The 26,902-nt window shown below is 62.6% G+C and overlaps 7 pseudogenes; all 7 read left to right on the forward strand.

The window, feature by feature from the left end:
* Window positions 1–2,129: 2,129 nt before the first annotated feature.
* LOC142869343 (uncharacterized) lies at window positions 2,130–2,248 on the forward strand (annotated as a pseudogene).
* Window positions 2,249–6,105: 3,857 nt separating this feature from the next.
* On the forward strand, window positions 6,106–6,224 carry LOC142869329 (uncharacterized; annotated as a pseudogene).
* Window positions 6,225–10,085: 3,861 nt separating this feature from the next.
* On the forward strand, window positions 10,086–10,204 carry LOC142869330 (uncharacterized; annotated as a pseudogene).
* A 3,859-nt stretch (window positions 10,205–14,063) lies between these two features.
* LOC142869331 (uncharacterized) lies at window positions 14,064–14,182 on the forward strand (annotated as a pseudogene).
* A 3,856-nt stretch (window positions 14,183–18,038) lies between these two features.
* LOC142869332 (uncharacterized) lies at window positions 18,039–18,157 on the forward strand (annotated as a pseudogene).
* Window positions 18,158–22,016: 3,859 nt separating this feature from the next.
* On the forward strand, window positions 22,017–22,135 carry LOC142869333 (uncharacterized; annotated as a pseudogene).
* Window positions 22,136–25,993: 3,858 nt separating this feature from the next.
* LOC142869334 (uncharacterized) lies at window positions 25,994–26,112 on the forward strand (annotated as a pseudogene).
* The last annotated feature ends 790 nt before the right edge of the window (window positions 26,113–26,902 follow it).

The raw sequence follows: 26,902 nt of genomic DNA on the forward strand, positions 1-26,902 counted from the left end.
AGCCGTCCCTAAGGCGCTTGTGCGGGGGAACGTGCCCCCCCCCCCCCCGCTGTGCCCCCTCCCCCCCCCCCCCGCTGTGCCGTGGGGGGGCCCAGCCTGGTGTCTTGCCTGAGGCCCTGGGGCTGCCGCTCCCCGCAAGGGGAGAGCCCCGGAGGTGGGGACCGCCTCCTGATGGGGACGTACACGCAGCTCTCCACGTCGGATTCCGGGGCTCTCTGTCCTGCCCGAAGGCCCAGCTGGCCTGCGGGTCCTTAGAGTGGCAAAAACATCCGAAAACTGAGACTGAGGGTCCCGTGGGTGTCTGCACTTTTGTGCTGGGCACCCCAGGGAGGCCCGGGGGCTGGCTGGACAACGTGGTCTGCTGGGCGGGGGGTTTGGAGGAGCAACCGATGCCCTTTGCACTTTGGGTAGCAAGGGTCTGAGGTGTCTCTGAGCCCTGTGCCATGTCGGTGGAGGGGTGGGGGCGGGGGGTGGGGGGGAAGAGGAGGAGGAGGAGGTGGGAAGGGCCGGGGCCTGCAGTCCTGTTCCCGGGGTGGCACGGCAAGTGGCTTCTGCCACAGGCTGCTTGGCCTGGGCTCCCTGCACCTGGGCCTTTGGAGGACCGGCCCTGTGCTTGCCAACACTTCCTGCAGGGACCCAGAGCTGGGAGGTTGCGTCTCTCAGCCCTGGGTCGGGCAGAGCCCCAGCGGGCCATGCCCACAACCTCTCTCAGCACCGGTCCCCCAGAAGGCTCCTTTGGGACCAGGATTCTCTTGCGGTGACTCTAAGGTCTGGCCCCTGGATGGAGGGGCACCAGGAGTAGAGGAGCAGGAAGGGGAAGGGGGTGGCCATTCGAGGGGACACTTTGAGGCCAAGTCCCAGCTTCAGCCTGATCCTCCTGGGAACCCCGCTCTGAGACAAGGAGCCGGGCTTCGCATTCCCACAGCAGCCAGTCGTGGGCTGAGGACACCTGGGGCGTTGGGAACTCCCTGGCTTCTCCTTGGTTTAACATCTGGAGCTGCTTGGGAATTGTGCCGCCACACACACCCGAGTGCAGGTGTCTTCCGCACAGACTGCGGGCCTCGCTCTTCTGAATGCCGCTAGCTCGCCACCCACCCACGGGTGAACCTGGTCAGGGTGCTTTCTCTCGGGGGCAGACTCTGATCCGGGCGGGCTACCGGTGTCTCTGTTTGCTCGTTTCTTTCTTCCATTTCGGGAAAGGCTTCCTTGCTGGGTGTGGAAATCTCCTATGCCTTCCCTCGCCTATTCTGTCAGCTTTCAAATTCTCTTTCAGTTGCCACCCTCACAGATGGATTAGGAAACTCTTTCCGGTGCACTCATTAGTGAAATGACCTCAAGGAAGCTGGAATCCAATATCTAATGGCCGATTTTTGGCGAGTCCACACGCCAGGGTGGTCGGGGTCCAATGCAGCCCCGGCCAGGCCCAGGCCCCTTGGACTGGGCCACAGGAGGACACAGAGGAGGGTCCCGGCCCCCACGGTAGCGGTGCCGGCAGTTCTCCAAGGGCTTGGGCGTTTTCCAGAGGTGGGAGATGGAGGGGACTGATTTCTTCAGCGCCCCACAAACCACGCCACCCCACCCCACCCCACCCATGGGACACATCCCCAGAGAGAGATGCCCCATACACTCGCTCCCCTCCCCCTTGCGCTGTGCCCCAGTCCTGGCCCGGGGGAATAGGCGGCAGCCCACCCACAGGGCGGGGGGAGGGGGGCACAGCTGAAAGCGGTTGTGGGGGAGGGCGGCCCCTGGCTGGGGTCAGAGGGCGAGCGCCGGGCGCGTGCGCAGTCAGCGGCGGCGACGCGCTGGGGGTGGGCGGCGGGTAGGTGAAGGAGGCCAGGCGGGGAGAGGAGGGGGGCTGGAAGGTCTCCACCTTGGCGAGTCCAGCCGTGGAGGCGCATCTTGTGTGAGTGTGAGTGAGTGTGAGTGTGTGTGTGTGTAGAGAGAGACAGCCCCCCGCCCCGCCCCGCCCCGCCCCGCCCCGCCCATCACCCCGGTCCCTCGGAGCCCGCCGGACCCGGCCGCCGGCGAACTCAACAGGCCCGGCCCGGCGCGGGGCCTGGGGCGGGAGGCGGCGGCGGGGAAGCGCAGAGAGGCTCGGCTTCTCGAGCGGGGCAGGGGCGCCCTCCGCCGTCTAGGGCCACACCACCCTGAACGCCCCCCATCTCCTCTGGTCTCGGAAGCTAAGCAGGGTCGGGCCTCGTTAGTACTTGGATGGGAGACCGCCCGGGAATCACGGGTGCCCTAGGCGGCGGCTTTTTTTTTTTTTTTTGCCTCTCGTTCTGTCCCCTTTCTGGGAGCGCGGCGGCGGCCCGGGGTGGGGGTCACCCCCACCCTCAGCGCCCGCCGCTGTGCCTGGCGCCCCAGCCCGCACCGTGGGGCCTCCTCTTGTCCCAAGCCGCGACACCGCCGCCACGCGGCAGCACGCGTGGCATCTGGACTGTCAGGTCTCAGACCAAAGGTCTGCTCTGTGGGAACCGACACGCTGGAGGAAACCTTGAGAGTCTGAGAGGGGAGGGAGTTCCAGAAGAAGGCCAGGATGTCATTTTGAGGGAGTATGTGACCAGAACTCGTCCCGTTGCTTTTGGGGTTCTACGGGCTCCACGTAGGAATCTTTGGTGGTGGCACCTGATGTTGGGGGATCCGGAGTCACACCCAGACCTGCTCCACAGGCCTCCTTTTACTTTTCTCTTCGGATTCATTATTTTTAAAAAGTGTCTCTTACCTCTATTATTGCATTTTCTTTTTTTTTTTTTTCTTTTTTTTTTTTTTTTTTTGAGACAGAGTCTCACTTTGTTGTCCAGGCTAGAGTGAGTGCCGTGGCGTCACCCTAGCTCACAGCAACCTCAAACTCCTGGGCTCGAGTGATCCTTCTGCCTCAGCCTCCCGAGTAGCTGGGACTACAGGCATGCGCCACTATGCCCGGCTAATTTTTTTTATATATATATATATATCAGTTGGCCAATCAATTTCTTTCTATTTATAGTAGAGACGGGGTCTCGCTCTTGCTCAGGCTGGTTTTGAACTCCTGACCTTGAGCAATCCACCCGCCTCGGCCTCCCAAGAGCTAGGATTACAGGCGTGAGCCACCGCGCCCGGCCTCTATTATTGCATTTTCTTTTCTCTCTCTTTTCAAGCAGATGATGGGAGTACAAGTATTCAGGTGACATGTGTTGCCCGTGCCCCCCTCCCCCCTGTGTTCTTATTCATTTACCTCTCATGTTGTATACCTCCAGCGTATTGTGGGGGTACCAATGTTAAGGTCGGGTACGTTGCCCTCTCCCAGCCTCCCCCCTCGGGTCATTAGCTTCAAGTGCGCCCATGCCCCAGTCGGTGCGCACCCACCCCATTCCTAATGGATGTGTATGCCCATCCCCTCCCCCCACCCGCCCGACACCCACCCGAGGAAGGGGATTCCTCTCTGTCCACTTAGGTGTCCATCCGTTCGTACCAATTTGCCGGTGAGCGCGCTCACGTGGTGCTCGTGTGTCCATTCTTGGGATACTTGGCTTACTGGAACGGGTTCCAGCTCTGGCCAGGAGAACACGAGAGGTGCCCTCTCACCGCTGCTCCTCACAGCCGAATGGCACTCCGTGGTGTCCACGCGCCACATTTTATTAATGCACTCCTGGATGGATGGGCACTCGGGTGGCTTCCACATCTTTGCGATTGTGAATTGTGCCCTAACTGTAACCCTAACCCTTACCCAGCCCGTCTCCTCTGCCCCTGCCTGACTCGCTCCTCCCCGGCCAGGCCCGTCACTGTCCTGGGCCCCCGCCTGACCGGCTCCTTCCCGCCCGGCCTGTCACCGTCCTCTGCCCCTGCCTGACATGCTCCTTCCCGCCCGGCCTCTCACCGTCCTCGGCCCCTGCCTGACCGGCTGGCTCCTCCGTCGCCTGGGCCTTCCAAGGGCTTGGTGTGGACGCTGCTTCCAGGAAGCCCTCCAGAAACCCGGCAGCAGGGTGGCCGCAGCAGTCTCCAGCAGCCGTCCCTAAGGCGCTTGTGCGGGGGAACGTGCCCCCCCCCGCTGTGCCCCCTCCCCCCCCCCCCCCGCTGTGCCGTGGGGGGGCCCAGCCTGGTGTCTTGCCTGAGGCCCTGGGGCTGCCGCTCCCCGCAAGGGGAGAGCCCCGGAGGTGGGGACCGCCTCCTGATGGGGACGTACACGCAGCTCTCCACGTCGGATTCCGGGGCTCTCTGTCCTGCCCGAAGGCCCAGCTGGCCTGCGGGTCCTTAGAGTGGCAAAAACATCCGAAAACTGAGACTGAGGGTCCCGTGGGTGTCTGCACTTTTGTGCTGGGCACCCCAGGGAGGCCCGGGGGCTGGCTGGACAACGTGGTCTGCTGGGCGGGGGGTTTGGAGGAGCAACCGATGCCCTTTGCACTTTGGGTAGCAAGGGTCTGAGGTGTCTCTGAGCCCTGTGCCATGTCGGTGGAGGGGTGGGGGCGGGGGGTGGGGGGGAAGAGGAGGAGGAGGAGGTGGGAAGGGCCGGGGCCTGCAGTCCTGTTCCCGGGGTGGCACGGCAAGTGGCTTCTTCCACAGGCTGCTTGGCCTGGGCTCCCTGCACCTGGGCCTTTGGAGGACCGGCCCTGTGCTTGCCAACACTTCCTGCAGGGACCCAGAGCTGGGAGGTTGCGTCTCTCAGCCCTGGGTCGGGCAGAGCCCCAGCGGGCCATGCCCACAACCTCTCTCAGCACCGGTCCCCCAGAAGGCTCCTTTGGGACCAGGATTCTCTTGCGGTGACTCTAAGGTCTGGCCCCTGGATGGAGGGGCACCAGGAGTAGAGGAGCAGGAAGGGGAAGGGGGTGGCCATTCGAGGGGACACTTTGAGGCCAAGTCCCAGCTTCAGCCTGATCCTCCTGGGAACCCCGCTCTGAGACAAGGAGCCGGGCTTCGCATTCCCACAGCAGCCAGTCGTGGGCTGAGGACACCTGGGGCGTTGGGAACTCCCTGGCTTCTCCTTGGTTTAACATCTGGAGCTGCTTGGGAATTGTGCCGCCACACACACCCGAGTGCAGGTGTCTTCCGCACAGACTGCGGGCCTCGCTCTTCTGAATGCCGCTAGCTCGCCACCCACCCACGGGTGAACCTGGTCAGGGTGCTTTCTCTCGGGGGCAGACTCTGATCCGGGCGGGCTACCGGTGTCTCTGTTTGCTCGTTTCTTTCTTCCATTTCGGGAAAGGCTTCCTTGCTGGGTGTGGAAATCTCCTATGCCTTCCCTCGCCTATTCTGTCAGCTTTCAAATTCTCTTTCAGTTGCCACCCTCACAGATGGATTAGGAAACTCTTTCCGGTGCACTCATTAGTGAAATGACCTCAAGGAAGCTGGAATCCAATATCTAATGGCCGATTTTTGGCGAGTCCACACGCCAGGGTGGTCGGGGTCCAATGCAGCCCCGGCCAGGCCCAGGCCCCTTGGACTGGGCCACAGGAGGACACAGAGGAGGGTCCCGGCCCCCACGGTAGCGGTGCCGGCAGTTCTCCAAGGGCTTGGGCGTTTTCCAGAGGTGGGAGATGGAGGGGACTGATTTCTTCAGCGCCCCACAAACCACGCCACCCCACCCCACCCCACCCATGGGACACATCCCCAGAGAGAGATGCCCCATACACTCGCTCCCCTCCCCCTTGCGCTGTGCCCCAGTCCTGGCCCGGGGGAATAGGCGGCAGCCCACCCACAGGGCGGGGGGAGGGGGGCACAGCTGAAAGCGGTTGTGGGGGAGGGCGGCCCCTGGCTGGGGTCAGAGGGCGAGCGCCGGGCGCGTGCGCAGTCAGCGGCGGCGACGCGCTGGGGGTGGGCGGCGGGTAGGTGAAGGAGGCCAGGCGGGGAGAGGAGGGGGGCTGGAAGGTCTCCACCTTGGCGAGTCCAGCCGTGGAGGCGCATCTTGTGTGAGTGTGAGTGAGTGTGAGTGTGTGTGTGTGTAGAGAGAGACAGCCCCCCGCCCCGCCCCGCCCCGCCCCGCCCCGCCCATCACCCCGGTCCCTCGGAGCCCGCCGGACCCGGCCGCCGGCGAACTCAACAGGCCCGGCCCGGCGCGGGGCCTGGGGCGGGAGGCGGCGGCGGGGAAGCGCAGAGAGGCTCGGCTTCTCGAGCGGGGCAGGGGCGCCCTCCGCCGTCTAGGGCCACACCACCCTGAACGCCCCCCATCTCCTCTGGTCTCGGAAGCTAAGCAGGGTCGGGCCTCGTTAGTACTTGGATGGGAGACCGCCCGGGAATCACGGGTGCCCTAGGCGGCGGCTTTTTTTTTTTTTTTTGCCTCTCGTTCTGTCCCCTTTCTGGGAGCGCGGCGGCGGCCCGGGGTGGGGGTCACCCCCACCCTCAGCGCCCGCCGCTGTGCCTGGCGCCCCAGCCCGCACCGTGGGGCCTCCTCTTGTCCCAAGCCGCGACACCGCCGCCACGCGGCAGCACGCGTGGCATCTGGACTGTCAGGTCTCAGACCAAAGGTCTGCTCTGTGGGAACCGACACGCTGGAGGAAACCTTGAGAGTCTGAGAGGGGAGGGAGTTCCAGAAGAAGGCCAGGATGTCATTTTGAGGGAGTATGTGACCAGAACTCGTCCCGTTGCTTTTGGGGTTCTACGGGCTCCACGTAGGAATCTTTGGTGGTGGCACCTGATGTTGGGGGATCCGGAGTCACACCCAGACCTGCTCCACAGGCCTCCTTTTACTTTTCTCTTCGGATTCATTATTTTTAAAAAGTGTCTCTTACCTCTATTATTGCATTTTCTTTTTTTTTTTTTTCTTTTTTTTTTTTTTTTTTTGAGACAGAGTCTCACTTTGTTGTCCAGGCTAGAGTGAGTGCCGTGGCGTCACCCTAGCTCACAGCAACCTCAAACTCCTGGGCTCGAGTGATCCTTCTGCCTCAGCCTCCCGAGTAGCTGGGACTACAGGCATGCGCCACTATGCCCGGCTAATTTTTTTTATATATATATATATATCAGTTGGCCAATCAATTTCTTTCTATTTATAGTAGAGACGGGGTCTCGCTCTTGCTCAGGCTGGTTTTGAACTCCTGACCTTGAGCAATCCACCCGCCTCGGCCTCCCAAGAGCTAGGATTACAGGCGTGAGCCACCGCGCCCGGCCTCTATTATTGCATTTTCTTTTCTCTCTCTTTTCAAGCAGATGATGGGAGTACAAGTATTCAGGTGACATGTGTTGCCCGTGCCCCCCTCCCCCCTGTGTTCTTATTCATTTACCTCTCATGTTGTATACCTCCAGCGTATTGTGGGGGTACCAATGTTAAGGTCGGGTACGTTGCCCTCTCCCAGCCTCCCCCCTCGGGTCATTAGCTTCAAGTGCGCCCATGCCCCAGTCGGTGCGCACCCACCCCATTCCTAATGGATGTGTATGCCCATCCCCTCCCCCCACCCGCCCGACACCCACCCGAGGAAGGGGATTCCTCTCTGTCCACTTAGGTGTCCATCCGTTCGTACCAATTTGCCGGTGAGCGCGCTCACGTGGTGCTCGTGTGTCCATTCTTGGGATACTTGGCTTACTGGAACGGGTTCCAGCTCTGGCCAGGAGAACACGAGAGGTGCCCTCTCACCGCTGCTCCTCACAGCCGAATGGCACTCCGTGGTGTCCACGCGCCACATTTTATTAATGCACTCCTGGATGGATGGGCACTCGGGTGGCTTCCACATCTTTGCGATTGTGAATTGTGCCCTAACTGTAACCCTAACCCTTACCCAGCCCGTCTCCTCTGCCCCTGCCTGACTCGCTCCTCCCCGGCCAGGCCCGTCACTGTCCTGGGCCCCCGCCTGACCGGCTCCTTCCCGCCCGGCCTGTCACCGTCCTCTGCCCCTGCCTGACATGCTCCTTCCCGCCCGGCCTCTCACCGTCCTCGGCCCCTGCCTGACCGGCTGGCTCCTCCGTCGCCTGGGCCTTCCAAGGGCTTGGTGTGGACGCTGCTTCCAGGAAGCCCTCCAGAAACCCGGCAGCAGGGTGGCCGCAGCAGTCTCCAGCAGCCGTCCCTAAGGCGCTTGTGCGGGGGAACGTGCCCCCCCCCCCCCCGCTGTGCCCCCTCCCCCCCCCCCCCGCTGTGCCGTGGGGGGGCCCAGCCTGGTGTCTTGCCTGAGGCCCTGGGGCTGCCGCTCCCCGCAAGGGGAGAGCCCCGGAGGTGGGGACCGCCTCCTGATGGGGACGTACACGCAGCTCTCCACGTCGGATTCCGGGGCTCTCTGTCCTGCCCGAAGGCCCAGCTGGCCTGCGGGTCCTTAGAGTGGCAAAAACATCCGAAAACTGAGACTGAGGGTCCCGTGGGTGTCTGCACTTTTGTGCTGGGCACCCCAGGGAGGCCCGGGGGCTGGCTGGACAACGTGGTCTGCTGGGCGGGGGGTTTGGAGGAGCAACCGATGCCCTTTGCACTTTGGGTAGCAAGGGTCTGAGGTGTCTCTGAGCCCTGTGCCATGTCGGTGGAGGGGTGGGGGCGGGGGGTGGGGGGGAAGAGGAGGAGGAGGAGGTGGGAAGGGCCGGGGCCTGCAGTCCTGTTCCCGGGGTGGCACGGCAAGTGGCTTCTGCCACAGGCTGCTTGGCCTGGGCTCCCTGCACCTGGGCCTTTGGAGGACCGGCCCTGTGCTTGCCAACACTTCCTGCAGGGACCCAGAGCTGGGAGGTTGCGTCTCTCAGCCCTGGGTCGGGCAGAGCCCCAGCGGGCCATGCCCACAACCTCTCTCAGCACCGGTCCCCCAGAAGGCTCCTTTGGGACCAGGATTCTCTTGCGGTGACTCTAAGGTCTGGCCCCTGGATGGAGGGGCACCAGGAGTAGAGGAGCAGGAAGGGGAAGGGGGTGGCCATTCGAGGGGACACTTTGAGGCCAAGTCCCAGCTTCAGCCTGATCCTCCTGGGAACCCCGCTCTGAGACAAGGAGCCGGGCTTCGCATTCCCACAGCAGCCAGTCGTGGGCTGAGGACACCTGGGGCGTTGGGAACTCCCTGGCTTCTCCTTGGTTTAACATCTGGAGCTGCTTGGGAATTGTGCCGCCACACACACCCGAGTGCAGGTGTCTTCCGCACAGACTGCGGGCCTCGCTCTTCTGAATGCCGCTAGCTCGCCACCCACCCACGGGTGAACCTGGTCAGGGTGCTTTCTCTCGGGGGCAGACTCTGATCCGGGCGGGCTACCGGTGTCTCTGTTTGCTCGTTTCTTTCTTCCATTTCGGGAAAGGCTTCCTTGCTGGGTGTGGAAATCTCCTATGCCTTCCCTCGCCTATTCTGTCAGCTTTCAAATTCTCTTTCAGTTGCCACCCTCACAGATGGATTAGGAAACTCTTTCCGGTGCACTCATTAGTGAAATGACCTCAAGGAAGCTGGAATCCAATATCTAATGGCCGATTTTTGGCGAGTCCACACGCCAGGGTGGTCGGGGTCCAATGCAGCCCCGGCCAGGCCCAGGCCCCTTGGACTGGGCCACAGGAGGACACAGAGGAGGGTCCCGGCCCCCACGGTAGCGGTGCCGGCAGTTCTCCAAGGGCTTGGGCGTTTTCCAGAGGTGGGAGATGGAGGGGACTGATTTCTTCAGCGCCCCACAAACCACGCCACCCCACCCCACCCCACCCATGGGACACATCCCCAGAGAGAGATGCCCCATACACTCGCTCCCCTCCCCCTTGCGCTGTGCCCCAGTCCTGGCCCGGGGGAATAGGCGGCAGCCCACCCACAGGGCGGGGGGAGGGGGGCACAGCTGAAAGCGGTTGTGGGGGAGGGCGGCCCCTGGCTGGGGTCAGAGGGCGAGCGCCGGGCGCGTGCGCAGTCAGCGGCGGCGACGCGCTGGGGGTGGGCGGCGGGTAGGTGAAGGAGGCCAGGCGGGGAGAGGAGGGGGGCTGGAAGGTCTCCACCTTGGCGAGTCCAGCCGTGGAGGCGCATCTTGTGTGAGTGTGAGTGAGTGTGAGTGTGTGTGTGTGTAGAGAGAGACAGCCCCCCGCCCCGCCCCGCCCCGCCCCGCCCCGCCCATCACCCCGGTCCCTCGGAGCCCGCCGGACCCGGCCGCCGGCGAACTCAACAGGCCCGGCCCGGCGCGGGGCCTGGGGCGGGAGGCGGCGGCGGGGAAGCGCAGAGAGGCTCGGCTTCTCGAGCGGGGCAGGGGCGCCCTCCGCCGTCTAGGGCCACACCACCCTGAACGCCCCCCATCTCCTCTGGTCTCGGAAGCTAAGCAGGGTCGGGCCTCGTTAGTACTTGGATGGGAGACCGCCCGGGAATCACGGGTGCCCTAGGCGGCGGCTTTTTTTTTTTTTTTTGCCTCTCGTTCTGTCCCCTTTCTGGGAGCGCGGCGGCGGCCCGGGGTGGGGGTCACCCCCACCCTCAGCGCCCGCCGCTGTGCCTGGCGCCCCAGCCCGCACCGTGGGGCCTCCTCTTGTCCCAAGCCGCGACACCGCCGCCACGCGGCAGCACGCGTGGCATCTGGACTGTCAGGTCTCAGACCAAAGGTCTGCTCTGTGGGAACCGACACGCTGGAGGAAACCTTGAGAGTCTGAGAGGGGAGGGAGTTCCAGAAGAAGGCCAGGATGTCATTTTGAGGGAGTATGTGACCAGAACTCGTCCCGTTGCTTTTGGGGTTCTACGGGCTCCACGTAGGAATCTTTGGTGGTGGCACCTGATGTTGGGGGATCCGGAGTCACACCCAGACCTGCTCCACAGGCCTCCTTTTACTTTTCTCTTCGGATTCATTATTTTTAAAAAGTGTCTCTTACCTCTATTATTGCATTTTCTTTTTTTTTTTTTTCTTTTTTTTTTTTTTTTTTGAGACAGAGTCTCACTTTGTTGTCCAGGCTAGAGTGAGTGCCGTGGCGTCACCCTAGCTCACAGCAACCTCAAACTCCTGGGCTCGAGTGATCCTTCTGCCTCAGCCTCCCGAGTAGCTGGGACTACAGGCATGCGCCACTATGCCCGGCTAATTTTTTTTATATATATATATATATCAGTTGGCCAATCAATTTCTTTCTATTTATAGTAGAGACGGGGTCTCGCTCTTGCTCAGGCTGGTTTTGAACTCCTGACCTTGAGCAATCCACCCGCCTCGGCCTCCCAAGAGCTAGGATTACAGGCGTGAGCCACCGCGCCCGGCCTCTATTATTGCATTTTCTTTTCTCTCTCTTTTCAAGCAGATGATGGGAGTACAAGTATTCAGGTGACATGTGTTGCCCGTGCCCCCCTCCCCCCTGTGTTCTTATTCATTTACCTCTCATGTTGTATACCTCCAGCGTATTGTGGGGGTACCAATGTTAAGGTCGGGTACGTTGCCCTCTCCCAGCCTCCCCCCTCGGGTCATTAGCTTCAAGTGCGCCCATGCCCCAGTCGGTGCGCACCCACCCCATTCCTAATGGATGTGTATGCCCATCCCCTCCCCCCACCCGCCCGACACCCACCCGAGGAAGGGGATTCCTCTCTGTCCACTTAGGTGTCCATCCGTTCGTACCAATTTGCCGGTGAGCGCGCTCACGTGGTGCTCGTGGTCCATTCTTGGGATACTTGGCTTACTGGAACGGGTTCCAGCTCTGGCCAGGAGAACACGAGAGGTGCCCTCTCACCGCTGCTCCTCACAGCCGAATGGCACTCCGTGGTGTCCACGCGCCACATTTTATTAATGCACTCCTGGATGGATGGGCACTCGGGTGGCTTCCACATCTTTGCGATTGTGAATTGTGCCCTAACTGTAACCCTAACCCTTACCCAGCCCGTCTCCTCTGCCCCTGCCTGACTCGCTCCTCCCCGGCCAGGCCCGTCACTGTCCTGGGCCCCCGCCTGACCGGCTCCTTCCCGCCCGGCCTGTCACCGTCCTCTGCCCCTGCCTGACATGCTCCTTCCCGCCCGGCCTCTCACCGTCCTCGGCCCCTGCCTGACCGGCTGGCTCCTCCGTCGCCTGGGCCTTCCAAGGGCTTGGTGTGGACGCTGCTTCCAGGAAGCCCTCCAGAAACCCGGCAGCAGGGTGGCCGCAGCAGTCTCCAGCAGCCGTCCCTAAGGCGCTTGTGCGGGGGAACGTGCCCCCCCCCCCCCCGCTGTGCCCCCTCCCCCCCCCCCCCGCTGTGCCGTGGGGGGGCCCAGCCTGGTGTCTTGCCTGAGGCCCTGGGGCTGCCGCTCCCCGCAAGGGGAGAGCCCCGGAGGTGGGGACCGCCTCCTGATGGGGACGTACACGCAGCTCTCCACGTCGGATTCCGGGGCTCTCTGTCCTGCCCGAAGGCCCAGCTGGCCTGCGGGTCCTTAGAGTGGCAAAAACATCCGAAAACTGAGACTGAGGGTCCCGTGGGTGTCTGCACTTTTGTGCTGGGCACCCCAGGGAGGCCCGGGGGCTGGCTGGACAACGTGGTCTGCTGGGCGGGGGGTTTGGAGGAGCAACCGATGCCCTTTGCACTTTGGGTAGCAAGGGTCTGAGGTGTCTCTGAGCCCTGTGCCATGTCGGTGGAGGGGTGGGGGCGGGGGGTGGGGGGGAAGAGGAGGAGGAGGAGGTGGGAAGGGCCGGGGCCTGCAGTCCTGTTCCCGGGGTGGCACGGCAAGTGGCTTCTGCCACAGGCTGCTTGGCCTGGGCTCCCTGCACCTGGGCCTTTGGAGGACCGGCCCTGTGCTTGCCAACACTTCCTGCAGGGACCCAGAGCTGGGAGGTTGCGTCTCTCAGCCCTGGGTCGGGCAGAGCCCCAGCGGGCCATGCCCACAACCTCTCTCAGCACCGGTCCCCCAGAAGGCTCCTTTGGGACCAGGATTCTCTTGCGGTGACTCTAAGGTCTGGCCCCTGGATGGAGGGGCACCAGGAGTAGAGGAGCAGGAAGGGGAAGGGGGTGGCCATTCGAGGGGACACTTTGAGGCCAAGTCCCAGCTTCAGCCTGATCCTCCTGGGAACCCCGCTCTGAGACAAGGAGCCGGGCTTCGCATTCCCACAGCAGCCAGTCGTGGGCTGAGGACACCTGGGGCGTTGGGAACTCCCTGGCTTCTCCTTGGTTTAACATCTGGAGCTGCTTGGGAATTGTGCCGCCACACACACCCGAGTGCAGGTGTCTTCCGCACAGACTGCGGGCCTCGCTCTTCTGAATGCCGCTAGCTCGCCACCCACCCACGGGTGAACCTGGTCAGGGTGCTTTCTCTCGGGGGCAGACTCTGATCCGGGCGGGCTACCGGTGTCTCTGTTTGCTCGTTTCTTTCTTCCATTTCGGGAAAGGCTTCCTTGCTGGGTGTGGAAATCTCCTATGCCTTCCCTCGCCTATTCTGTCAGCTTTCAAATTCTCTTTCAGTTGCCACCCTCACAGATGGATTAGGAAACTCTTTCCGGTGCACTCATTAGTGAAATGACCTCAAGGAAGCTGGAATCCAATATCTAATGGCCGATTTTTGGCGAGTCCACACGCCAGGGTGGTCGGGGTCCAATGCAGCCCCGGCCAGGCCCAGGCCCCTTGGACTGGGCCACAGGAGGACACAGAGGAGGGTCCCGGCCCCCACGGTAGCGGTGCCGGCAGTTCTCCAAGGGCTTGGGCGTTTTCCAGAGGTGGGAGATGGAGGGGACTGATTTCTTCAGCGCCCCACAAACCACGCCACCCCACCCCACCCCACCCATGGGACACATCCCCAGAGAGAGATGCCCCATACACTCGCTCCCCTCCCCCTTGCGCTGTGCCCCAGTCCTGGCCCGGGGGAATAGGCGGCAGCCCACCCACAGGGCGGGGGGAGGGGGGCACAGCTGAAAGCGGTTGTGGGGGAGGGCGGCCCCTGGCTGGGGTCAGAGGGCGAGCGCCGGGCGCGTGCGCAGTCAGCGGCGGCGACGCGCTGGGGGTGGGCGGCGGGTAGGTGAAGGAGGCCAGGCGGGGAGAGGAGGGGGGCTGGAAGGTCTCCACCTTGGCGAGTCCAGCCGTGGAGGCGCATCTTGTGTGAGTGTGAGTGAGTGTGAGTGTGTGTGTGTGTAGAGAGAGACAGCCCCCCGCCCCGCCCCGCCCCGCCCCGCCCCGCCCATCACCCCGGTCCCTCGGAGCCCGCCGGACCCGGCCGCCGGCGAACTCAACAGGCCCGGCCCGGCGCGGGGCCTGGGGCGGGAGGCGGCGGCGGGGAAGCGCAGAGAGGCTCGGCTTCTCGAGCGGGGCAGGGGCGCCCTCCGCCGTCTAGGGCCACACCACCCTGAACGCCCCCCATCTCCTCTGGTCTCGGAAGCTAAGCAGGGTCGGGCCTCGTTAGTACTTGGATGGGAGACCGCCCGGGAATCACGGGTGCCCTAGGCGGCGGCTTTTTTTTTTTTTTTTGCCTCTCGTTCTGTCCCCTTTCTGGGAGCGCGGCGGCGGCCCGGGGTGGGGGTCACCCCCACCCTCAGCGCCCGCCGCTGTGCCTGGCGCCCCAGCCCGCACCGTGGGGCCTCCTCTTGTCCCAAGCCGCGACACCGCCGCCACGCGGCAGCACGCGTGGCATCTGGACTGTCAGGTCTCAGACCAAAGGTCTGCTCTGTGGGAACCGACACGCTGGAGGAAACCTTGAGAGTCTGAGAGGGGAGGGAGTTCCAGAAGAAGGCCAGGATGTCATTTTGAGGGAGTATGTGACCAGAACTCGTCCCGTTGCTTTTGGGGTTCTACGGGCTCCACGTAGGAATCTTTGGTGGTGGCACCTGATGTTGGGGGATCCGGAGTCACACCCAGACCTGCTCCACAGGCCTCCTTTTACTTTTCTCTTCGGATTCATTATTTTTAAAAAGTGTCTCTTACCTCTATTATTGCATTTTCTTTTTTTTTTTTTTCTTTTTTTTTTTTTTTTTTGAGACAGAGTCTCACTTTGTTGTCCAGGCTAGAGTGAGTGCCGTGGCGTCACCCTAGCTCACAGCAACCTCAAACTCCTGGGCTCGAGTGATCCTTCTGCCTCAGCCTCCCGAGTAGCTGGGACTACAGGCATGCGCCACTATGCCCGGCTAATTTTTTTTATATATATATATATATCAGTTGGCCAATCAATTTCTTTCTATTTATAGTAGAGACGGGGTCTCGCTCTTGCTCAGGCTGGTTTTGAACTCCTGACCTTGAGCAATCCACCCGCCTCGGCCTCCCAAGAGCTAGGATTACAGGCGTGAGCCACCGCGCCCGGCCTCTATTATTGCATTTTCTTTTCTCTCTCTTTTCAAGCAGATGATGGGAGTACAAGTATTCAGGTGACATGTGTTGCCCGTGCCCCCCTCCCCCCTGTGTTCTTATTCATTTACCTCTCATGTTGTATACCTCCAGCGTATTGTGGGGGTACCAATGTTAAGGTCGGGTACGTTGCCCTCTCCCAGCCTCCCCCCTCGGGTCATTAGCTTCAAGTGCGCCCATGCCCCAGTCGGTGCGCACCCACCCCATTCCTAATGGATGTGTATGCCCATCCCCTCCCCCCACCCGCCCGACACCCACCCGAGGAAGGGGATTCCTCTCTGTCCACTTAGGTGTCCATCCGTTCGTACCAATTTGCCGGTGAGCGCGCTCACGTGGTGCTCGTGTGTCCATTCTTGGGATACTTGGCTTACTGGAACGGGTTCCAGCTCTGGCCAGGAGAACACGAGAGGTGCCCTCTCACCGCTGCTCCTCACAGCCGAATGGCACTCCGTGGTGTCCACGCGCCACATTTTATTAATGCACTCCTGGATGGATGGGCACTCGGGTGGCTTCCACATCTTTGCGATTGTGAATTGTGCCCTAACTGTAACCCTAACCCTTACCCAGCCCGTCTCCTCTGCCCCTGCCTGACTCGCTCCTCCCCGGCCAGGCCCGTCACTGTCCTGGGCCCCCGCCTGACCGGCTCCTTCCCGCCCGGCCTGTCACCGTCCTCTGCCCCTGCCTGACATGCTCCTTCCCGCCCGGCCTCTCACCGTCCTCGGCCCCTGCCTGACCGGCTGGCTCCTCCGTCGCCTGGGCCTTCCAAGGGCTTGGTGTGGACGCTGCTTCCAGGAAGCCCTCCAGAAACCCGGCAGCAGGGTGGCCGCAGCAGTCTCCAGCAGCCGTCCCTAAGGCGCTTGTGCGGGGGAACGTGCCCCCCCCCGCTGTGCCCCCTCCCCCCCCCCCCCCGCTGTGCCGTGGGGGGGCCCAGCCTGGTGTCTTGCCTGAGGCCCTGGGGCTGCCGCTCCCCGCAAGGGGAGAGCCCCGGAGGTGGGGACCGCCTCCTGATGGGGACGTACACGCAGCTCTCCACGTCGGATTCCGGGGCTCTCTGTCCTGCCCGAAGGCCCAGCTGGCCTGCGGGTCCTTAGAGTGGCAAAAACATCCGAAAACTGAGACTGAGGGTCCCGTGGGTGTCTGCACTTTTGTGCTGGGCACCCCAGGGAGGCCCGGGGGCTGGCTGGACAACGTGGTCTGCTGGGCGGGGGGTTTGGAGGAGCAACCGATGCCCTTTGCACTTTGGGTAGCAAGGGTCTGAGGTGTCTCTGAGCCCTGTGCCATGTCGGTGGAGGGGTGGGGGCGGGGGGTGGGGGGGAAGAGGAGGAGGAGGAGGTGGGAAGGGCCGGGGCCTGCAGTCCTGTTCCCGGGGTGGCACGGCAAGTGGCTTCTTCCACAGGCTGCTTGGCCTGGGCTCCCTGCACCTGGGCCTTTGGAGGACCGGCCCTGTGCTTGCCAACACTTCCTGCAGGGACCCAGAGCTGGGAGGTTGCGTCTCTCAGCCCTGGGTCGGGCAGAGCCCCAGCGGGCCATGCCCACAACCTCTCTCAGCACCGGTCCCCCAGAAGGCTCCTTTGGGACCAGGATTCTCTTGCGGTGACTCTAAGGTCTGGCCCCTGGATGGAGGGGCACCAGGAGTAGAGGAGCAGGAAGGGGAAGGGGGTGGCCATTCGAGGGGACACTTTGAGGCCAAGTCCCAGCTTCAGCCTGATCCTCCTGGGAACCCCGCTCTGAGACAAGGAGCCGGGCTTCGCATTCCCACAGCAGCCAGTCGTGGGCTGAGGACACCTGGGGCGTTGGGAACTCCCTGGCTTCTCCTTGGTTTAACATCTGGAGCTGCTTGGGAATTGTGCCGCCACACACACCCGAGTGCAGGTGTCTTCCGCACAGACTGCGGGCCTCGCTCTTCTGAATGCCGCTAGCTCGCCACCCACCCACGGGTGAACCTGGTCAGGGTGCTTTCTCTCGGGGGCAGACTCTGATCCGGGCGGGCTACCGGTGTCTCTGTTTGCTCGTTTCTTTCTTCCATTTCGGGAAAGGCTTCCTTGCTGGGTGTGGAAATCTCCTATGCCTTCCCTCGCCTATTCTGTCAGCTTTCAAATTCTCTTTCAGTTGCCACCCTCACAGATGGATTAGGAAACTCTTTCCGGTGCACTCATTAGTGAAATGACCTCAAGGAAGCTGGAATCCAATATCTAATGGCCGATTTTTGGCGAGTCCACACGCCAGGGTGGTCGGGGTCCAATGCAGCCCCGGCCAGGCCCAGGCCCCTTGGACTGGGCCACAGGAGGACACAGAGGAGGGTCCCGGCCCCCACGGTAGCGGTGCCGGCAGTTCTCCAAGGGCTTGGGCGTTTTCCAGAGGTGGGAGATGGAGGGGACTGATTTCTTCAGCGCCCCACAAACCACGCCACCCCACCCCACCCCACCCATGGGACACATCCCCAGAGAGAGATGCCCCATACACTCGCTCCCCTCCCCCTTGCGCTGTGCCCCAGTCCTGGCCCGGGGGAATAGGCGGCAGCCCACCCACAGGGCGGGGGGAGGGGGGCACAGCTGAAAGCGGTTGTGGGGGAGGGCGGCCCCTGGCTGGGGTCAGAGGGCGAGCGCCGGGCGCGTGCGCAGTCAGCGGCGGCGACGCGCTGGGGGTGGGCGGCGGGTAGGTGAAGGAGGCCAGGCGGGGAGAGGAGGGGGGCTGGAAGGTCTCCACCTTGGCGAGTCCAGCCGTGGAGGCGCATCTTGTGTGAGTGTGAGTGAGTGTGAGTGTGTGTGTGTGTAGAGAGAGACAGCCCCCCGCCCCGCCCCGCCCCGCCCCGCCCCGCCCATCACCCCGGTCCCTCGGAGCCCGCCGGACCCGGCCGCCGGCGAACTCAACAGGCCCGGCCCGGCGCGGGGCCTGGGGCGGGAGGCGGCGGCGGGGAAGCGCAGAGAGGCTCGGCTTCTCGAGCGGGGCAGGGGCGCCCTCCGCCGTCTAGGGCCACACCACCCTGAACGCCCCCCATCTCCTCTGGTCTCGGAAGCTAAGCAGGGTCGGGCCTCGTTAGTACTTGGATGGGAGACCGCCCGGGAATCACGGGTGCCCTAGGCGGCGGCTTTTTTTTTTTTTTTTGCCTCTCGTTCTGTCCCCTTTCTGGGAGCGCGGCGGCGGCCCGGGGTGGGGGTCACCCCCACCCTCAGCGCCCGCCGCTGTGCCTGGCGCCCCAGCCCGCACCGTGGGGCCTCCTCTTGTCCCAAGCCGCGACACCGCCGCCACGCGGCAGCACGCGTGGCATCTGGACTGTCAGGTCTCAGACCAAAGGTCTGCTCTGTGGGAACCGACACGCTGGAGGAAACCTTGAGAGTCTGAGAGGGGAGGGAGTTCCAGAAGAAGGCCAGGATGTCATTTTGAGGGAGTATGTGACCAGAACTCGTCCCGTTGCTTTTGGGGTTCTACGGGCTCCACGTAGGAATCTTTGGTGGTGGCACCTGATGTTGGGGGATCCGGAGTCACACCCAGACCTGCTCCACAGGCCTCCTTTTACTTTTCTCTTCGGATTCATTATTTTTAAAAAGTGTCTCTTACCTCTATTATTGCATTTTCTTTTTTTTTTTTTTCTTTTTTTTTTTTTTTTTTTGAGACAGAGTCTCACTTTGTTGTCCAGGCTAGAGTGAGTGCCGTGGCGTCACCCTAGCTCACAGCAACCTCAAACTCCTGGGCTCGAGTGATCCTTCTGCCTCAGCCTCCCGAGTAGCTGGGACTACAGGCATGCGCCACTATGCCCGGCTAATTTTTTTTATATATATATATATATCAGTTGGCCAATCAATTTCTTTCTATTTATAGTAGAGACGGGGTCTCGCTCTTGCTCAGGCTGGTTTTGAACTCCTGACCTTGAGCAATCCACCCGCCTCGGCCTCCCAAGAGCTAGGATTACAGGCGTGAGCCACCGCGCCCGGCCTCTATTATTGCATTTTCTTTTCTCTCTCTTTTCAAGCAGATGATGGGAGTACAAGTATTCAGGTGACATGTGTTGCCCGTGCCCCCCTCCCCCCTGTGTTCTTATTCATTTACCTCTCATGTTGTATACCTCCAGCGTATTGTGGGGGTACCAATGTTAAGGTCGGGTACGTTGCCCTCTCCCAGCCTCCCCCCTCGGGTCATTAGCTTCAAGTGCGCCCATGCCCCAGTCGGTGCGCACCCACCCCATTCCTAATGGATGTGTATGCCCATCCCCTCCCCCCACCCGCCCGACACCCACCCGAGGAAGGGGATTCCTCTCTGTCCACTTAGGTGTCCATCCGTTCGTACCAATTTGCCGGTGAGCGCGCTCACGTGGTGCTCGTGTGTCCATTCTTGGGATACTTGGCTTACTGGAACGGGTTCCAGCTCTGGCCAGGAGAACACGAGAGGTGCCCTCTCACCGCTGCTCCTCACAGCCGAATGGCACTCCGTGGTGTCCACGCGCCACATTTTATTAATGCACTCCTGGATGGATGGGCACTCGGGTGGCTTCCACATCTTTGCGATTGTGAATTGTGCCCTAACTGTAACCCTAACCCTTACCCAGCCCGTCTCCTCTGCCCCTGCCTGACTCGCTCCTCCCCGGCCAGGCCCGTCACTGTCCTGGGCCCCCGCCTGACCGGCTCCTTCCCGCCCGGCCTGTCACCGTCCTCTGCCCCTGCCTGACATGCTCCTTCCCGCCCGGCCTCTCACCGTCCTCGGCCCCTGCCTGACCGGCTGGCTCCTCCGTCGCCTGGGCCTTCCAAGGGCTTGGTGTGGACGCTGCTTCCAGGAAGCCCTCCAGAAACCCGGCAGCAGGGTGGCCGCAGCAGTCTCCAGCAGCCGTCCCTAAGGCGCTTGTGCGGGGGAACGTGCCCCCCCCCCGCTGTGCCCCCTCCCCCCCCCCCCCCCGCTGTGCCGTGGGGGGGCCCAGCCTGGTGTCTTGCCTGAGGCCCTGGGGCTGCCGCTCCCCGCAAGGGGAGAGCCCCGGAGGTGGGGACCGCCTCCTGATGGGGACGTACACGCAGCTCTCCACGTCGGATTCCGGGGCTCTCTGTCCTGCCCGAAGGCCCAGCTGGCCTGCGGGTCCTTAGAGTGGCAAAAACATCCGAAAACTGAGACTGAGGGTCCCGTGGGTGTCTGCACTTTTGTGCTGGGCACCCCAGGGAGGCCCGGGGGCTGGCTGGACAACGTGGTCTGCTGGGCGGGGGGTTTGGAGGAGCAACCGATGCCCTTTGCACTTTGGGTAGCAAGGGTCTGAGGTGTCTCTGAGCCCTGTGCCATGTCGGTGGAGGGGTGGGGGCGGGGGGTGGGGGGGAAGAGGAGGAGGAGGAGGTGGGAAGGGCCGGGGCCTGCAGTCCTGTTCCCGGGGTGGCACGGCAAGTGGCTTCTTCCACAGGCTGCTTGGCCTGGGCTCCCTGCACCTGGGCCTTTGGAGGACCGGCCCTGTGCTTGCCAACACTTCCTGCAGGGACCCAGAGCTGGGAGGTTGCGTCTCTCAGCCCTGGGTCGGGCAGAGCCCCAGCGGGCCATGCCCACAACCTCTCTCAGCACCGGTCCCCCAGAAGGCTCCTTTGGGACCAGGATTCTCTTGCGGTGACTCTAAGGTCTGGCCCCTGGATGGAGGGGCACCAGGAGTAGAGGAGCAGGAAGGGGAAGGGGGTGGCCATTCGAGGGGACACTTTGAGGCCAAGTCCCAGCTTCAGCCTGATCCTCCTGGGAACCCCGCTCTGAGACAAGGAGCCGGGCTTCGCATTCCCACAGCAGCCAGTCGTGGGCTGAGGACACCTGGGGCGTTGGGAACTCCCTGGCTTCTCCTTGGTTTAACATCTGGAGCTGCTTGGGAATTGTGCCGCCACACACACCCGAGTGCAGGTGTCTTCCGCACAGACTGCGGGCCTCGCTCTTCTGAATGCCGCTAGCTCGCCACCCACCCACGGGTGAACCTGGTCAGGGTGCTTTCTCTCGGGGGCAGACTCTGATCCGGGCGGGCTACCGGTGTCTCTGTTTGCTCGTTTCTTTCTTCCATTTCGGGAAAGGCTTCCTTGCTGGGTGTGGAAATCTCCTATGCCTTCCCTCGCCTATTCTGTCAGCTTTCAAATTCTCTTTCAGTTGCCACCCTCACAGATGGATTAGGAAACTCTTTCCGGTGCACTCATTAGTGAAATGACCTCAAGGAAGCTGGAATCCAATATCTAATGGCCGATTTTTGGCGAGTCCACACGCCAGGGTGGTCGGGGTCCAATGCAGCCCCGGCCAGGCCCAGGCCCCTTGGACTGGGCCACAGGAGGACACAGAGGAGGGTCCCGGCCCCCACGGTAGCGGTGCCGGCAGTTCTCCAAGGGCTTGGGCGTTTTCCAGAGGTGGGAGATGGAGGGGACTGATTTCTTCAGCGCCCCACAAACCACGCCACCCCACCCCACCCCACCCATGGGACACATCCCCAGAGAGAGATGCCCCATACACTCGCTCCCCTCCCCCTTGCGCTGTGCCCCAGTCCTGGCCCGGGGGAATAGGCGGCAGCCCACCCACAGGGCGGGGGGAGGGGGGCACAGCTGAAAGCGGTTGTGGGGGAGGGCGGCCCCTGGCTGGGGTCAGAGGGCGAGCGCCGGGCGCGTGCGCAGTCAGCGGCGGCGACGCGCTGGGGGTGGGCGGCGGGTAGGTGAAGGAGGCCAGGCGGGGAGAGGAGGGGGGCTGGAAGGTCTCCACCTTGGCGAGTCCAGCCGTGGAGGCGCATCTTGTGTGAGTGTGAGTGAGTGTGAGTGTGTGTGTGTGTAGAGAGAGACAGCCCCCCGCCCCGCCCCGCCCCGCCCCGCCCCGCCCATCACCCCGGTCCCTCGGAGCCCGCCGGACCCGGCCGCCGGCGAACTCAACAGGCCCGGCCCGGCGCGGGGCCTGGGGCGGGAGGCGGCGGCGGGGAAGCGCAGAGAGGCTCGGCTTCTCGAGCGGGGCAGGGGCGCCCTCCGCCGTCTAGGGCCACACCACCCTGAACGCCCCCCATCTCCTCTGGTCTCGGAAGCTAAGCAGGGTCGGGCCTCGTTAGTACTTGGATGGGAGACCGCCCGGGAATCACGGGTGCCCTAGGCGGCGGCTTTTTTTTTTTTTTTTGCCTCTCGTTCTGTCCCCTTTCTGGGAGCGCGGCGGCGGCCCGGGGTGGGGGTCACCCCCACCCTCAGCGCCCGCCGCTGTGCCTGGCGCCCCAGCCCGCACCGTGGGGCCTCCTCTTGTCCCAAGCCGCGACACCGCCGCCACGCGGCAGCACGCGTGGCATCTGGACTGTCAGGTCTCAGACCAAAGGTCTGCTCTGTGGGAACCGACACGCTGGAGGAAACCTTGAGAGTCTGAGAGGGGAGGGAGTTCCAGAAGAAGGCCAGGATGTCATTTTGAGGGAGTATGTGACCAGAACTCGTCCCGTTGCTTTTGGGGTTCTACGGGCTCCACGTAGGAATCTTTGGTGGTGGCACCTGATGTTGGGGGATCCGGAGTCACACCCAGACCTGCTCCACAGGCCTCCTTTTACTTTTCTCTTCGGATTCATTATTTTTAAAAAGTGTCTCTTACCTCTATTATTGCATTTTCTTTTTTTTTTTTTTCTTTTTTTTTTTTTTTTTTGAGACAGAGTCTCACTTTGTTGTCCAGGCTAGAGTGAGTGCCGTGGCGTCACCCTAGCTCACAGCAACCTCAAACTCCTGGGCTCGAGTGATCCTTCTGCCTCAGCCTCCCGAGTAGCTGGGACTACAGGCATGCGCCACTATGCCCGGCTAATTTTTTTTATATATATATATATATCAGTTGGCCAATCAATTTCTTTCTATTTATAGTAGAGACGGGGTCTCGCTCTTGCTCAGGCTGGTTTTGAACTCCTGACCTTGAGCAATCCACCCGCCTCGGCCTCCCAAGAGCTAGGATTACAGGCGTGAGCCACCGCGCCCGGCCTCTATTATTGCATTTTCTTTTCTCTCTCTTTTCAAGCAGATGATGGGAGTACAAGTATTCAGGTGACATGTGTTGCCCGTGCCCCCCTCCCCCCTGTGTTCTTATTCATTTACCTCTCATGTTGTATACCTCCAGCGTATTGTGGGGGTACCAATGTTAAGGTCGGGTACGTTGCCCTCTCCCAGCCTCCCCCCTCGGGTCATTAGCTTCAAGTGCGCCCATGCCCCAGTCGGTGCGCACCCACCCCATTCCTAATGGATGTGTATGCCCATCCCCTCCCCCCACCCGCCCGACACCCACCCGAGGAAGGGGATTCCTCTCTGTCCACTTAGGTGTCCATCCGTTCGTACCAATTTGCCGGTGAGCGCGCTCACGTGGTGCTCGTGTGTCCATTCTTGGGATACTTGGCTTACTGGAACGGGTTCCAGCTCTGGCCAGGAGAACACGAGAGGTGCCCTCTCACCGCTGCTCCTCACAGCCGAATGGCACTCCGTGGTGTCCACGCGCCACATTTTATTAATGCACTCCTGGATGGATGGGCACTCGGGTGGCTTCCACATCTTTGCGATTGTGAATTGTGCCCTAACTGTAACCCTAACCCTTACCCAGCCCGTCTCCTCTGCCCCTGCCTGACTCGCTCCTCCCCGGCCAGGCCCGTCACTGTCCTGGGCCCCCGCCTGACCGGCTCCTTCCCGCCCGGCCTGTCACCGTCCTCTGCCCCTGCCTGACATGCTCCTTCCCGCCCGGCCTCTCACCGTCCTCGGCCCCTGCCTGACCGGCTGGCTCCTCCGTCGCCTGGGCCTTCCAAGGGCTTGGTGTGGACGCTGCTTCCAGGAAGCCCTCCAGAAACCCGGCAGCAGGGTGGCCGCAGCAGTCTCCAGCAGCCGTCCCTAAGGCGCTTGTGCGGGGGGAACGTGCCCCCCCGCTGTGCCCCCTCCCCCCCCCCCCCCCGCTGTGCCGTGGGGGGGCCCAGCCTGGTGTCTTGCCTGAGGCCCTGGGGCTGCCGCTCCCCGCAAGGGGAGAGCCCCGGAGGTGGGGACCGCCTCCTGATGGGGACGTACACGCAGCTCTCCACGTCGGATTCCGGGGCTCTCTGTCCTGCCCGAAGGCCCAGCTGGCCTGCGGGTCCTTAGAGTGGCAAAAACATCCGAAAACTGAGACTGAGGGTCCCGTGGGTGTCTGCACTTTTGTGCTGGGCACCCCAGGGAGGCCCGGGGGCTGGCTGGACAACGTGGTCTGCTGGGCGGGGGGTTTGGAGGAGCAACCGATGCCCTTTGCACTTTGGGTAGCAAGGGTCTGAGGTGTCTCTGAGCCCTGTGCCATGTCGGTGGAGGGGTGGGGGCGGGGGGTGGGGGGGAAGAGGAGGAGGAGGAGGTGGGAAGGGCCGGGGCCTGCAGTCCTGTTCCCGGGGTGGCACGGCAAGTGGCTTCTTCCACAGGCTGCTTGGCCTGGGCTCCCTGCACCTGGGCCTTTGGAGGACCGGCCCTGTGCTTGCCAACACTTCCTGCAGGGACCCAGAGCTGGGAGGTGGCGTCTCTCAGCCCTGGGTCGGGCAGAGCCCCAGCGGGCCATGCCCACAACCTCTCTCAGCACCGGTCCCCCAGAAGGCTCCTTTGGGACCAGGATTCTCTTGCGGTGACTCTTTAAGGTCTGGCCCCTGGATGGAGGGGCACCAGGAGTAGAGGAGCAGGAAGGGGAAGGGGGTGGCCATGCGAGGGGACACTTTGCGGCCAAGTCCCAGCTTCAGCCTGATCCTCCTGGGAACCCCGCTCTGAGACAAGGAGCCGGGCTTCGCATTCCCACAGCAGCCAGTCGTGGGCTGAGGACACCTGGGGCGTTGGGAACTCCCTGGCTTCTCCTTGGTTTAACATCTGGAGCTGCTTGGGAATTGTGCCGCCACACACACCCGAGTGCAGGTGTCTTCCGCACAGACTGCGGGCCTCGCTCTTCTGAATGCCGCTAGCTCGCCACCCACCCACGGGTGAACCTGGTCAGGGTGCTTTCTCTCGGGGGCAGACTCTGATCCGGGCGGGCTACCGGTGTCTCTGTTTGCTCGTTTCTTTCTTCCATTTCGGGAAAGGCTTCCTTGCTGGGTGTGGAAATCTCCTATGCCTTCCCTCGCCTATTCTGTCAGCTTTCAAATTCTCTTTCAGTTGCCACCCTCACAGATGGATTAGGAAACTCTTTCCGGTGCACTCATTAGTGAAATGACCTCAAGGAAGCTGGAATCCAATATCTAATGGCCGATTTTTGGCGAGTCCACACGCCAGGGTGGTCGGGGTCCAATGCAGCCCCGGCCAGGCCCAGGCCCCTTGGACTGGGCCACAGGAGGACACAGAGGAGGGTCCCGGCCCCCACGGTAGCGGTGCCGGCAGTTCTCCAAGGGCTTGGGCGTTTTCCAGAGGTGGGAGATGGAGGGGACTGATTTCTTCAGCGCCCCACAAACCACGCCACCCCACCCCACCCCACCCATGGGACACATCCCCAGAGAGAGATGCCCCATACACTCGCTCCCCTCCCCCTTGCGCTGTGCCCCAGTCCTGGCCCGGGGGAATAGGCGGCAGCCCACCCACAGGGCGGGGGGAGGGGGGCACAGCTGAAAGCGGTTGTGGGGGAGGGCGGCCCCTGGCTGGGGTCAGAGGGCGAGCGCCGGGCGCGTGCGCAGTCAGCGGCGGCGACGCGCTGGGGGTGGGCGGCGGGTAGGTGAAGGAGGCCAGGCGGGGAGAGGAGGGGGGCTGGAAGGTCTCCACCTTGGCGAGTCCAGCCGTGGAGGCGCATCTTGTGTGAGTGTGAGTGAGTGTGAGTGTGTGTGTGTGTAGAGAGAGACAGCCCCCCGCCCCGCCCCGCCCCGCCCCGCCCCGCCCATCACCCCGGTCCCTCGGAGCCCGCCGGACCCGGCCGCCGGCGAACTCAACAGGCCCGGCCCGGCGCGGGGCCTGGGGCGGGAGGCGGCGGCGGGGAAGCGCAGAGAGGCTCGGCTTCTCGAGCGGGGCAGGGGCGCCCTCCGCCGTCTAGGGCCACACCACCCTGAACGCCCCCCATCTCCTCTGGTCTCGGAAGCTAAGCAGGGTCGGGCCTCGTTAGTACTTGGATGGGAGACCGCCCGGGAATCACGGGTGCCCTAGGCGGCGGCTTTTTTTTTTTTTTTTGCCTCTCGTTCTGTCCCCTTTCTGGGAGCGCGGCGGCGGCCCGGGGTGGGGGTCACCCCCACCCTCAGCGCCCGCCGCTGTGCCTGGCGCCCCAGCCCGCACCGTGGGGCCTCCTCTTGTCCCAAGCCGCGACACCGCCGCCACGCGGCAGCACGCGTGGCATCTGGACTGTCAGGTCTCAGACCAAAGGTCTGCTCTGTGGGAACCGACACGCTGGAGGAAACCTTGAGAGTCTGAGAGGGGAGGGAGTTCCAGAAGAAGGCCAGGATGTCATTTTGAGGGAGTATGTGACCAGAACTCGTCCCGTTGCTTTTGGGGTTCTACGGGCTCCACGTAGGAATCTTTGGTGGTGGCACCTGATGTTGGGGGATCCGGAGTCACACCCAGACCTGCTCCACAGGCCTCCTTTTACTTTTCTCTTCGGATTCATTATTTTTAAAAAGTGTCTCTTACCTCTATTATTGCATTTTCTTTTTTTTTTTTTTCTTTTTTTTTTTTTTTTTTGAGACAGAGTCTCACTTTGTTGTCCAGGCTAGAGTGAGTGCCGTGGCGTCACCCTAGCTCACAGCAACCTCAAACTCCTGGGCTCGAGTGATCCTTCTGCCTCAGCCTCCCGAGTAGCTGGGACTACAGGCATGCGCCACTATGCCCGGCTAATTTTTTTTATATATATATATATATCAGTTGGCCAATCAATTTCTTTCTATTTATAGTAGAGACGGGGTCTCGCTCTTGCTCAGGCTGGTTTTGAACTCCTGACCTTGAGCAA

This window comes from Microcebus murinus, unplaced genomic scaffold (genome assembly GCF_040939455.1).
Source record: "Microcebus murinus isolate Inina unplaced genomic scaffold, M.murinus_Inina_mat1.0 scaf070_hap2_Mmur4.0, whole genome shotgun sequence".
Classification (NCBI taxonomy): domain Eukaryota; kingdom Metazoa; phylum Chordata; class Mammalia; order Primates; family Cheirogaleidae; genus Microcebus; species Microcebus murinus.